Consider the following 12,707-nt stretch of genomic DNA (forward strand, 5'->3'; position numbering starts at 1 on the left):
TTCTCTCTTAAAAGTAGGGGGTTTGACTAGCTGATCTCTGAAGATCTCTGAAAGTCTGTGACTGTGAAACAGTCTGAAACAAATCATTTCCTTTCAGAAAAGCCATCTTTGATCCAAACGAATAAATCTTAATAAATTAAACATCTAGATATTTGGTCATTTTCATTTGTCTTTGGACTTTATTATATAAAAGTAATTTTTCAAAAGAGTCATCTTAAAAGTTTAAAAAAATATATATATATATGGAAAATATATGGTGCTAAAAATACGAATGTCATAAAAATGTTGTGATTATGGACTTTGAAGAGGGTTTTTACAGAATACTTCACAGATCTATTTTCTTTTTAATAATTTAGTAATTCAAAATGAAACTCATTGGAAAACTACTTCAATATAACATGCAAATAAAGTTACTCAGTAAATGTACATTAATTTTAACCAACAATCACTTTTTATGATTTAATAATCAAACTTTTAAAAGATAAAGTTGCAGGCAGAATAATAAATTGGTTTTTAGAAGCAAGTAAATACTATCTGTTTTGAGCTTCAGTTCCCTTCCTGCCTCACCATTTTCCTCCCTACTTGTTAACATTAGGGTTTTGAACTAAATGACTATGTAGTCTCCTGTGGGTCTAAGTCTTATGATCCTAAATCAGCTTCAACTTCAAAATAGGGCACCACTAACTAGTACTTAACAATAATTGTGAGTCAATAGTAAATAATAATAGCTAATAATAATAACAATTAATAGCTAGCATTTATATAGCACTTATATAGGATTGTAAGGTGCTTTATAATATCTCATTTTATTTTCACAACCACCCATGGCCTACTGTTAACTCACCTTATAGACAAAAAAACTAAGGCAAATGAGAGTTGAATGACTTGCCCTGGGTGTTATATAGCTAGTAAGATCTGAAGCTGTATTTGAATTTAAGTTTTCCTGATTCTAGGTCCACTGTTCTAGCTACTGTTTAGCTGTGGTTAGTGTTATAGATTTATCAATATGATCAGATTAAGCAATTAGCTCATGCTGCTATTTTAGTCTGTTCCTTTTTCTTTTGTCTATATAGTTCTGTCATTACTATATATTTTCTCTCCTTTCCTACTATTATTAAAATTAATTCTGAAAAAGAGTTGTCTAAAATATAATTAACATCAATGTCTCCTCAGATTGTCACTGAATACTTGTGTTCTCATGCTTATCACATAAATGTGATTTCAGTACAACATTGTGTTATGTTAACTGCCCTAAAATTTCCGGTGCATGTCAAATGATATTTTCTGCGTTGTGTTTAGGGTTAAAAAAAAAATCTAAGATTTAACATGGAATTAAAAATGTTGATTTGGGTTGATATTACTATCTAAAATAGTTCCCTTTATAATACTTTGTTACTGGTCTAATAAGTCTGCCCTATTCTTTTTATAGTTTCCACTTAGATTTAGTTGTATAGAGCTACGGTAGATAATGCTTAAGTTACTCTTATAAAGAATAGGGCCTTGCAGTAGTCATGAAAATGTACCTAAAATGATAGTGTTTTTATTTCAAGAATCAGCTTGGGGATATTTTAAAAATTGAATAGCCACAGCTCACTTCTTACTACAAGAGGTATCCAATTCCTTTTTATGTGCCCTATTTCACCATGAACATTGTGAGCATTGCTTCTCTGAGGTGAGCAATGAAATACATACATCCTTTAGATCTTGTATTTTTAAGGCCTGAAAACTTAATTAAAATAAATTTCAGAGGTTTTAAAATATGAAGTCTGAAGGCAAGTTTGTGTTTAGCTTTTTGGCCTTGCTATTCTGATCTTTCCAAAAATAACTTGAGCATATTCTGCAAGTAGTAATTAAAGTTACTCTGTTTATTTTTCCTCTTTACTCTTTGGCAATTCATATGCATATGATTCCTTAGTAAAGCCTGTGCCAAACAAGAAAATTCAAAGTTAAATGACAATTGATTGTAATATTGTGGTTTTAAGATGTTGGGGATTTTTTTTTTATAAGATTTTCTGTCTGGTAACATGATAAAATTTATTTTTAAGCTATCTAAAAACTTGAAGGATATTTTCCCTTTCTCTCTGTGAGGTTTTGTCTTCTTCTCTTATCAATTCCTTCTTTTCTTCCCTCCCTCCTTCCCTTCCTTCTTTCCTCCTTCCCTCTCTCTTTCTTCTTTCTTCCCTTCCTCCCTTCTTTCTTACTTTCCCTCCCTGCCTCCCTCCCTCTTCCTTCCTCCATCCTTCCTTTTTTCTTTTTCTCTCCTTTCCTTCCTCCCTCCCTCTCTGTCTCTTGTGTCTCTTTCTTTTTTTCCTTCTTTTCTTTTTGTCCTCCCCATATCTTATCTCTATATCCTTCCTCTGGGCAGCTGCCACTTTATGTTATTTTTATCCAGGAGATTTTGTGTTGCCTTCTGCATAACCAATGCCAGTGATGATCTGCAGAAGCCCTTCCCTGGAGACTAATTTCATCTTCTTTACAGCATACTCGGCCTTCAGAAGCTAAGAGCCTGAGAGAGAGACTAATTCTGAATTTGGATGCTCCAGATGGTAGTTTTTACCCTGTTGCAGTCCTATTAGGTTTATCAAGTATTTTCTTCACCTGAAAAGAAATCTTATTCTACCACTGTAGAAGCTGAGATGATTAGTTAGTGAGTGTTATGGTTTTTATATCTCTTACAGTTGTTGTAGGCGGAGAAGTTAGTTACTACTTAGATACAGCAGCATGAAATAGATTAAAGCCACATGTGCATACATCTGTTTTTAGTGCTTTAAAACATAGATTATAAACTGCTAAAGATTCATAAAAACCTATTATATTGCATATACTAAGGACTGTCTTTATAAATTAAGTAGTATTTAGGAATAGGACATAGATAAGAAACTAGGCTTGATGATTAAAGAAAGAGGTCAGGTGAAACAATTTATTATATGGATGAAAAAGAGACAGAAGATTAAGTATTTGAAAAAGGAAATAGAAGAATGTACATAAATTTAATTAGAGACCAAACTGAATTAAATGATTATTATGTAGTGTTTTGATAATTTATAATGTGTTCTTCAATGATTCACTAGAAACCTATAAAGTAAAATCCAAGAAAAGTAACTTATGAAATACTATAGTAGTTATTTAGAGAGTAATTGAATTAATGATGGGAAATGATAACTATAGTATGTATATTTTTATCCCAAATATTAAGGAATATTTCCTGCTTTTTATAATATATACGGAAATAATACTTTCATGTTCTTAAGGGGGACTTTTTTGTTTTCCTGAGTTGTAATTTCAGAATTTTTCTATTAAAATACATTATTATAATACATCCAGAAATTCAAGTGATACAATCAAGTGACAAAGCTTCAGGTTTTGCATTTGTCAGTGAAATCCGGGGAGCTGACTCCAAACTTGATATATGTATGATATTATATTGTGGGTGTGTGTTAATGCATGGTTAAGCACATTGCCACCTCCACACCTTTGTTATCTCTTGTTCACCTCTGCTCTTTTGGTGTTTTTTCAAGAGAGATGGATGTGTTCCAAAGACATTGTATGTTACTTCTGGTAACTGAATAGGTTTAAACCTTTCATTATTGACTGCCTTAGGTATTTTTTCCCTTTTCTTACCTTATGCAGTAATTTTTGGAACTCCTATTTATAACGGCTGTGAATTGGTTTGAAATAAATGCATATGTGAGTGGGCAACAGATGATCCATCTGTATCTCTTTGTTGCTAAGCACAAAAATTTAGAAAAAGCACCTCAAAGAAAATGAGCTTTAGCTTAAATTTAATAAACCAAAACCCTTTTCATTTACTCAGATTAATATTCTCACCCCAACTGTTTTCTTTTGGATGATAAAAAGGAGAAAGACAATTGTGGTTACTTAAATTTTCTAACTATGCCTAGGAAGAATTTGACGTACTTATACCTTAAGCCACCAGATGACCTGAAATTGTATTATCTTTTGTACAAAATCTTATTAGTACAAACTGCCATTCTTCAATTCTGCTTAATCTTTAATTTTCCAAGAAGTATCATGCATGTACAACTACCACATTATATAAATATATCAAGGTTTCAGTCTGTTTAATGTAGTCCACTGATGCAATTAAAACACTGAAGATTTTTTTATGCCACCTGTATTTCTGGATGTAATTACTTAAAACTCACTATGATAGATAAGAGAGTTCTTATCAAAATACAGAGACTGATTTAACTGTAGTCAAGGATAATACTGCTTTTTCATTTACAGATATTTTTGGTCACCTATAAGAGTTGATAACTGAATTGAATTGACTTTATCATTTTGTAATATATTTGAACCATTCCATGAATAAATATAATTAGGAAACCTCAGTAGAACCAATGATAAAATGGGTGATTTTTAGTTTTCTTTGCATACAATAAGAATATTTCATATTTGAAATTAGCACAAATGATGGAAAAAATATACGTTCTCATTGTGACAGAACTGATTTCCCTCTATTTAATTCTTTTTCCATAGGTTATTTGAAAAGGGAACCACTTGACAAAAACCGCTCAAATGGACCTTTTCATTTAAGGGAAATTTAATAGGACATGTAGCATGATCAAAAAGTAGATAAGGTAAACTAGTTAATTTATCCCTACAATTGTAATTAAACAACTCCTTCAAAAAATTATATATATATACATGACAGTAACTGTCTTCTAGCTAAATGTAGGAATTGTGAGAATCTCTAAAAATCAGGAAAATGTTTCATGAAGACCAGGGACAACTTAACTTTCTATGTTTAACTTGAAATGGTTAGTTTTCTTTCTTTTCCTTTTTCTTTTTTAAAGACAAGAAAGTATGGAATTAACAGCACAGTGATCTCAACAATTCTAGCTTATATTTTTATAAGGGAGCAGCTAGGTGGCACTGTGGACAAAATGCCAGACCTGGAGTAAAGAAAACCTGAATTAAAATGTGACCTTAGACATTTACTAGCTGAGTGATCCTGGGCCAGTCACTTAACCTTGTTTGCCCCATTTCCCTCATCTGTAAAATGACCTGGAGAAGGATATTACAAACCACTGCAGTTCTCTTTGTTTAGAACACCCTAAATGGTGTTATAAAGAATTATACATTACTAAAATGACTTAAAAATAACATTTTTATGCTCTTAAGATTTATGAAACTTTGAGAGTTATTTATAAGGCTTTTCTCCTTGCAATTATTCACTTTCCTACATGAAATTATCTAAAAACTGATTTAAAGAAAATTTCTTCTAGCTATATTGTAGTATCTGTCAAAGTTATCTGTTTTTGGGGGTTCATAGTCTTTGTCCATTTTTGTTGAACCTTTTGAATCTTCTCTTCCAGTAGGTTGGCTATCCCTCCCAACTTTGGGTAGTTATGTGCTTTTAATATATTAGCCTCTACAATCATCCTCCTATTGTATAATCTTCAGTCTTGCTCTGTGTATTGGTCCTTTTCTTGATGTCTATAAAGATGATCAGTGGCCCCTTATTGTTAAAAATCCCTCACTTAGAATATACCGTTCTCTCAAATTATTGTTCTAATTAGTTCTCTCTTTCATAGCCAGATACCTAAGAAAAACATTAATAAAAGGTAGCACTGTAAGGTTTGCAAAGAACAACTATGTGTTTGTGATCATTTTCCTCATTTAAAATGTGGTTAATATCACCATCTTCTACATGAGACCTACACTTGCCACCACAATGATTGTGTTTGTGATATATGTGTATATGCTTGTATCACACATGCATATGCGTATGTGTATATAGGTATATATATTCAGAATGAACTTAACAAAATTCCTGTGAAGTAGCTGTTGTGATTCTTCCCCCTTAAGAGCTGAGGAAACTAAGGCTTAGAGAGGTCAGGTGATTTCCTAGACTTGTATAACTAGAAACTGATGCATGATTTGAATTCACTTTTTCCTTGTCTCCAGGTGCAGAGCATTCTTGTCTAACCTTGTTGCCCCAATATTTTGCTGGAACTTCTCCTCTCACTTGGACTCAAATTTGTAATCTGGCTACTGGCCTAAATCTATCTTCAGCTATTTCCAGAATTTCCTATGAAATCTTTCCTCTCCTTCTGTCCCTCAGTCTCCTTCCCTCTTTTCTCCCTTTTCTTCCCTCCTCCTTTCTCTCCTCTCTTCTCTTATTTCCTTTCTTCTCCCTCTATCTCTTTCTCTCTCTTTCCACCTTCCCCTTTTCACTTGTCAACTCTAATTTTTTTTTCTCAATATTCATTTAACACCATTGACCACTTTTTCCTCTTCTCCCTGGGTTTTAATGACACAGCTCTCTATTCATTCTCGTTTTACCTGTCTGATCACTCTTCAGTCTCCTTTGATGGTTCTTTAGGCATATCATGACCTCTAATTGGAGGTTCACTCCAAGGTTATGTCCTAGGCCTGCTTCTCTTCTCTTTCCGTATGGATTCAGTTATTTCTATTACACAAATGACTTCTAGATATGAATGACTATTTAGTCCTTACTGAACCCCAGGTGTCTATCTTCAGCTTCCTATTGGACATGTTAAACTGGATACTCCAGATAATATCTTAAATTTAATGTGGCCAAAACATCCCCAGAACCCTTTACCTTTTCCCAAAAGCTATCCTTCTTTGAAATACTGCCATTTTTCTCAAAGACATCAATCTCCAGATGTGCAACTTCTGCATTATCTTCAATTCTTTTCTCTCCATAATACAAGCTGTCACCACAACATCCTTTATATCTGTCCCTTTTGGCTCACATAATCAGTACTCTAGTGTAAGCCCTAATGACCACTTGCTTGGACAGTTGTAATGGCTTTATAATTGTTCTCCCTATCTCAAATTTCTCCCTGTTCTAATCCATCATTCACAGTTACTGAAGAGGTTTTCCTAAAATTTGACTGTTTCTCTTTCACCCAAACTCTAATAGTCCCCTCTTTTTATAACTTCCTATTTGACTTTTAAAGGCCTTTAAACCCTGTCCCCAGTCTTTCTTTCCAACCTTGTTATGCTTTATTCCCCTACTAACATATTACAATCTAACACCATCATTTACATAAGACCTTCCCTGCTGCTAATGCCCTTGCCATCATGATTGTATTTGTGATATGTATATGTATGTGCATATGCATACATATATATGCACATGGAGTATATTGTATGTATCTATACAATATATACAATGTGCATATGTACACATATATATACACTATATTATATATTTACACACACACATACAAGTTGTCTCCTCCAAGCTTCTCAAGAGCAGGAGATTTTTTCATTTTTGCTGCTACTGAATATCTGCTTGACCTTGGCAAAGCACTTTACTCGTTTCTTGGTCTCATTTTCTTTAAATAAGGGGAGTCTGGACTCTGTTCTCTAAGTCCCTTCAAACTCTCAATCTTAATTTATTTTTCATTTCAGCTACCTATTTAATTTATTCTTTTGATCAGGTGTTTTGTGTTCATCAAGCTTTGTTTGTGATCCAGCCTTTTTTTTTTTTTTTAATTAATAAGTAGACCTAATAATAAAGAGCTCATGTCTGCATAGCACTTTCCTTGGGATTTTGAAAAGTAGTTAATGAGTGCCATTATCCCTGTTTAACAGATAGACATACAAGTTCTAAGGTTAAATAATTTACTCACATTCAGACCAGGAAAGATACAAACTCTCATCCAGACCCAAAAGCTGTGTTTTTATTTTGCCAGGATAATTTTAGGTCACTTTTTAATTAACATCTTGTTGAGATTTAAAAAAAAAAAAAAAAGTGTGTGAAGGAAATAAGTAGTTTAATTGGGGAACAACTGGTAAAGACTAGATTGGAAGTAAGGTTACCTGGATTCTGATTTTAGCTCTTCCCTAAACTAGACTCTGTCACTTATAGGCAAGAAACTTTCTTTCTCTGACATCTTTTTCTTTACTATCTGCTTAGCATAATGTATGGCAATATTAGACACCTATTAAATGTTTGTTAGTTGATTAATATAAAAGAAGGTTAGAGTAGATGACATGTGCCTTTTGTTTTAGTTCTAACTTTTTTAACCTCCTACCCGCCTGTATATTTTAAAGCCAAAAGAGAAATTAAAAGCTGTTAACATGAGCTTCATGTGGCTAAACTTCCTGGACTCATCTGGCTCTTTCTTGAACGGTTTGGATGATACCAAGTGATGCAGACCATAGTAGGGGAGTTCTCAAAAACTGCTCAAAAATAGAAATTCACTCAGTACTTAGGTTCCTCATAAATAAAAGCATAAAGTACATATCAAAGTAGTAATTAACTTTTAAAGTAGATGTTTAGGGAAGAAGTCCGTTTTTGTTTCTTTCTTCCTTCATGCCCCCACATGTTGCTGCGATAATGGAACATCCTAAAATTTCCTTTTCTTTGGGCCTTTGATTAGTGTTGCTGTATCCGCCTGCCTGATGAGATCTGGGATTTCTTTTTGAGGTAACCTTGTGAGTGGGGAAAAAAAAAAAAGTATAAAATAAGGTGTAGTGCATGCTTTGTTTTTATTACTTGAGTGAGAATTTTGGTTAACTTTTAATCAATTGAAACTAGTTATCATCTGCTATATCGTTTACTTTTTAAGAAGGCTTTTCAGAAGCCTTTCTGAGAAGAATTTTCAGAGAGGCTGTGTTCTGTGCAGGCAGGGGTTATATTGTAATTGTTGATTGCTAAAGCTGATAATACTTTTCTAGATTGTATTTTCAGGGTTATTTTGGTTAAAATCTCAGGGAGGATTCAAGAGTTGTTTGGGAACTTTGTTGTATTTTTTTAATTAAATTAAAGAGCTCCTCAGAAATGTCTTTTGACATCCAAACACTGAGTTTAATATTGGTTCAGTACTTCATGTATATTTCTAGATGCTGATCTGACCTAACATCTGGAAGAATCCTGGTAATTTACCCTATTCACAAATTTTGTGAACTTATAGGTAAATGTGCTTGACTCCTGATATATCTATTTCTATTTTATATCTGTCTTAATCCATACACACAGTATATATGCATATACATATGTCTCTATTTATAGCATGAACATTACATAATGTTACATATATTGTATATTATATACATGTTTATGTAATATAATATGTATACTGTTGCAATTATGTATAATGTATTATTGTACAATGTTTTATAAACACGCTCGTGCCCATCATGCTTAATCAACATATATAACAGGCATGCTAAAATATACATGTAGTAATTATATATAACATAAAATATGCACTCTAGATAGATAGATATAGACATTTATATATCAGCAAATACTGCTTGATTATAATGCTAAATCGGTAAAGAACACAGTATAAAAATAATAATTACTTGATAGTACAGGTTCAGTGCCACTTAATTTTAAAACTGAAGAATTTCTTTTTTTTTCAATGAATAATTGATTTGCATTCCCAAAATCTTATTTCATTGTTGCCCTTAGTGAGTTTGTAAGAGGAGTAAAATATAGCTGATAAATTTAGAATATTATGAACATCACACAAGTACCTCACCTTTTTTTTTTTTTTTTTTTTTGACAATTCATTTCTTAATTAAACTATTTTGTGGAATACAGTAGGGCCTTCAATAAGAATTAAATGTAGGATTTCATGGCTATTGTGACTGAATGATTTTTGTCTGGAAACCTAGCAGGATTCTAAGATACCATATATTATCTCAAAGTAAGAAAATTATTAGATAATGGTAATTTTCAGAGAAATATTAGTGAAAAATTTTTTGTGTTCTATTTGAAATTAATACTATGCATTCTTTCTTTAATATCTTTGTACACATCTTATCATATGTACAATGGACAATAATTTTCCTAAGGTGTAAAATTTGGATCCTGCATGTTTAGTTTCTAAAAATTTGTTATATAAAAAGATTTAAGAGAATTTTTAATGTATAAAAATGACAACATATTCAGTTTCCCTCATATCTTGATTACTTCAGTACTTCAGTGAATCTGTGTGACTTCATTGATGTGGGGATACCTATCTTCAGTGTATGCAGATCACAGTGGATGTTTTTCCAACTTTTGTGACTTTTGTCCATGTTCACACAGTATACCCGAGGGTCTTTTTCTAGATATATTGACATCACCTGAATACTTATGAGCCATACAGAATATCCACTTAGTTCCTCTAAGTTGCTACATGCTAGTCTATCTCCCTCCTCCCTACATTTGAGTTATAATATCTCTAATGGCATCCTTGATAATTCTTCTGTGTAATTGTTTGTTTACCAATACTATCTGTAATTTTTATTTTGTCAGATTTTGTCATTCTATCAAAATTGATGTACTTCTCCTAGGACAGAATCGGATATTAATAAGGGCCAAATAAAAGCTTTTTGTTGTGGAATTAATCCAACAGGGAATTGCATGAAGTCATTTAAGTATTTCATTGATTCTTTCATGTAATCTTGGCAAATGTTATTTGCTACCTTTCATTGGAAGGAAAGCTTGTAATACATAGACAGTAGGCATATAGTTCTTATATTTATGTTTCTTTTTTTTTTTTTTTTTTGCATTTTTTGGGGGAATATGAAAGAGGGATCAGTTGAATAACCATGGCTACCAAATTGTTACTTGGTGATAGTTTTCTATCTAAAAATCTCTCCACAGCTTGTTTTTATTATTCAGAGTCTGTATGCCAAGTTTATGAATTCTATCTTCTTATTCTCCATCCTCTTCCTTTTCCTATTATGATTTATAAGACTCAGATCAGTGAAATTGTTACCTACTATTCCTTCTCCTATTATGATTTATAAGACTCAGATCAGTGAAATTGTTACCTACTAATAGTAAGTTGTTTGATGAAGGAAGAATCTGTGACAACAAAATTAAAATGTGCTCTTTGAGTTGAGATCTGTGCTATATCTGGTTTTATATAGAACTGAAGATTGATTTTATTTAGTTACATGTTACGTTTCTTGCTAAAAACAATGCTTGCTTAGTTCCAGGTTGATACCCTGGTAACCAGCCTATTAAAAACATTAGTGATACTCTGAAGGGAACTTGGCTCCCTAGCCTCTTAAAAAGGGAGCTGTGATGATGCCAGTTGCTGCAGATAGGGAAAGGAAAGGAAAAGTCAACTAATTAGAGAGATTTTTTTTTTTAGTTCCTGAGATGCCAAAAGCAAATGCAAATAACTAATTCTGGAGAAAAACCCTAGTTGAAGAAAAATATTTGCTATTGAGTTTTATATTCTGATTTAACTACCTAACATCTCTACAATTATGGTTATGTGCGCCAAGAAATGACTTGTGGCCGATTAATTGCCAATGGAAGTACTTGGGAAAACCATGATTAAAGTTTGTTAGTTTGTAAACTTTCCCACATATCAAGAAATCGAAGAGGAAGAAGTAGTACAGTGCTATAAAAAGAGCCTTTGACTTGGGAATTATGTGCTAATATTTGCTCTGCTATCAACTAATCATTAATTCATCAAAAGTTAAAACTAGACATTACCTACTTTACAAGATGATCTATTTCAATTTGCATTTTGTTCTGTATGATAAATCTAAGGTGAAAAGAGTTTTGTCCTAATCCTATTGCAAATTCTTCTAACATAAAATTTTATACCATACTCTTAGGCAAGTCACAATTAATTGCTCTGCTCTAGGTTTTAATTTGCTTGCTTATTAAAAAAGAGCACCAAGTGATCTATATGATCATTACCAAGTTTTAGCCTGTAACATAATATGTCTTATGGGTGCATATGGTGTTATCCCTCTATCTGTAGCTAAGGGGTACAGTGGATAGGGCACTGGACCATACACAGGATTGATTATACTTTAAAACCACTACTTCCCTCCCTTCCTCCTGCACTCACCTCACATTGAATTTGTTCTAGTTGCTAAGTTGCTAGTTATAGCTCTATCACCTTATTTTTATTTGCCTTTTCTGTTAACAAACATTAAATGTGTATGATAAATGATGCATCATAGCAGTTATTAATGGGGAAGTATTAAGTTGAAATAAAAACAAGTGAAGAGCTAGTATAAAAGGATGGTTACTGAGTTTAGAATCACAATGGGGTGAAATCCTCTTCTGTTTAAGTCACATATCTTCCATACATCTCAGGAACTAATGTCCAAAATAGGGATAACATTTTGATAGTCATCCTAATAGGACTGTTATGAATGAAGCCCACTGTAAAGCCTAAAGCATTATGTGAAATGAATTACTGTTTAAAAAAAAAAAAAAAAGCAACACTTATTGTCTATGTGGATGTGATAGTGAGAAAGAGACCTAAGACAAAAACACATGATTATAATTCACAATAATGCAGGAGCATGTTAGAAGTTAAAAACTAAGTTCAATGTGGATTTGGGGTGGAGAGGTTATTATCAAGGTGGGAATTGGGAAAAGTTTTGTGGAGGAGATGGTAATATTTAAGTTGAATGTTAAGTGGCATCAAATTTTAGCAGGTTTAATGAGGATACTTCAGTCTTAGAAAACATGAGCTACACATAGTCATAGAAGTACATGCCATGTTTGGGGTAATAGTTGAGTCTATTGTTTATAAAGGGCAGTAAATGTGAGAAAGACTGAGAAGGAAGGACATTGCCAAGTTAGGGAGCTTGAACTTTGCTCAGTTGGAAGCCTCTGGAATTCTTAGAGCAGAAGAACAGCAGCATGACCAAATTATTGTTTTGGCTTCAGCCTTATGAATTGTGAATCTATCACATGAGCCTGGGTGTGTTGCTGTGGGATAATTTGTGTTGGA

General features: G+C 32.7%; 1 protein-coding gene across 7 annotated transcripts in view; it reads left to right on the forward strand.

Moving 5' to 3' along the window:
* The window catches only part of CPEB4 (cytoplasmic polyadenylation element binding protein 4), a 72,438-nt gene that overhangs the window by 22,691 nt on the left and 37,040 nt on the right, over nucleotides 1–12,707 (forward strand). The window lies entirely within an intron of this gene.

This window comes from Sarcophilus harrisii, chromosome 2 (assembly GCF_902635505.1).
Source record: "Sarcophilus harrisii chromosome 2, mSarHar1.11, whole genome shotgun sequence".
Lineage (NCBI taxonomy): Eukaryota > Metazoa > Chordata > Mammalia > Dasyuromorphia > Dasyuridae > Sarcophilus > Sarcophilus harrisii.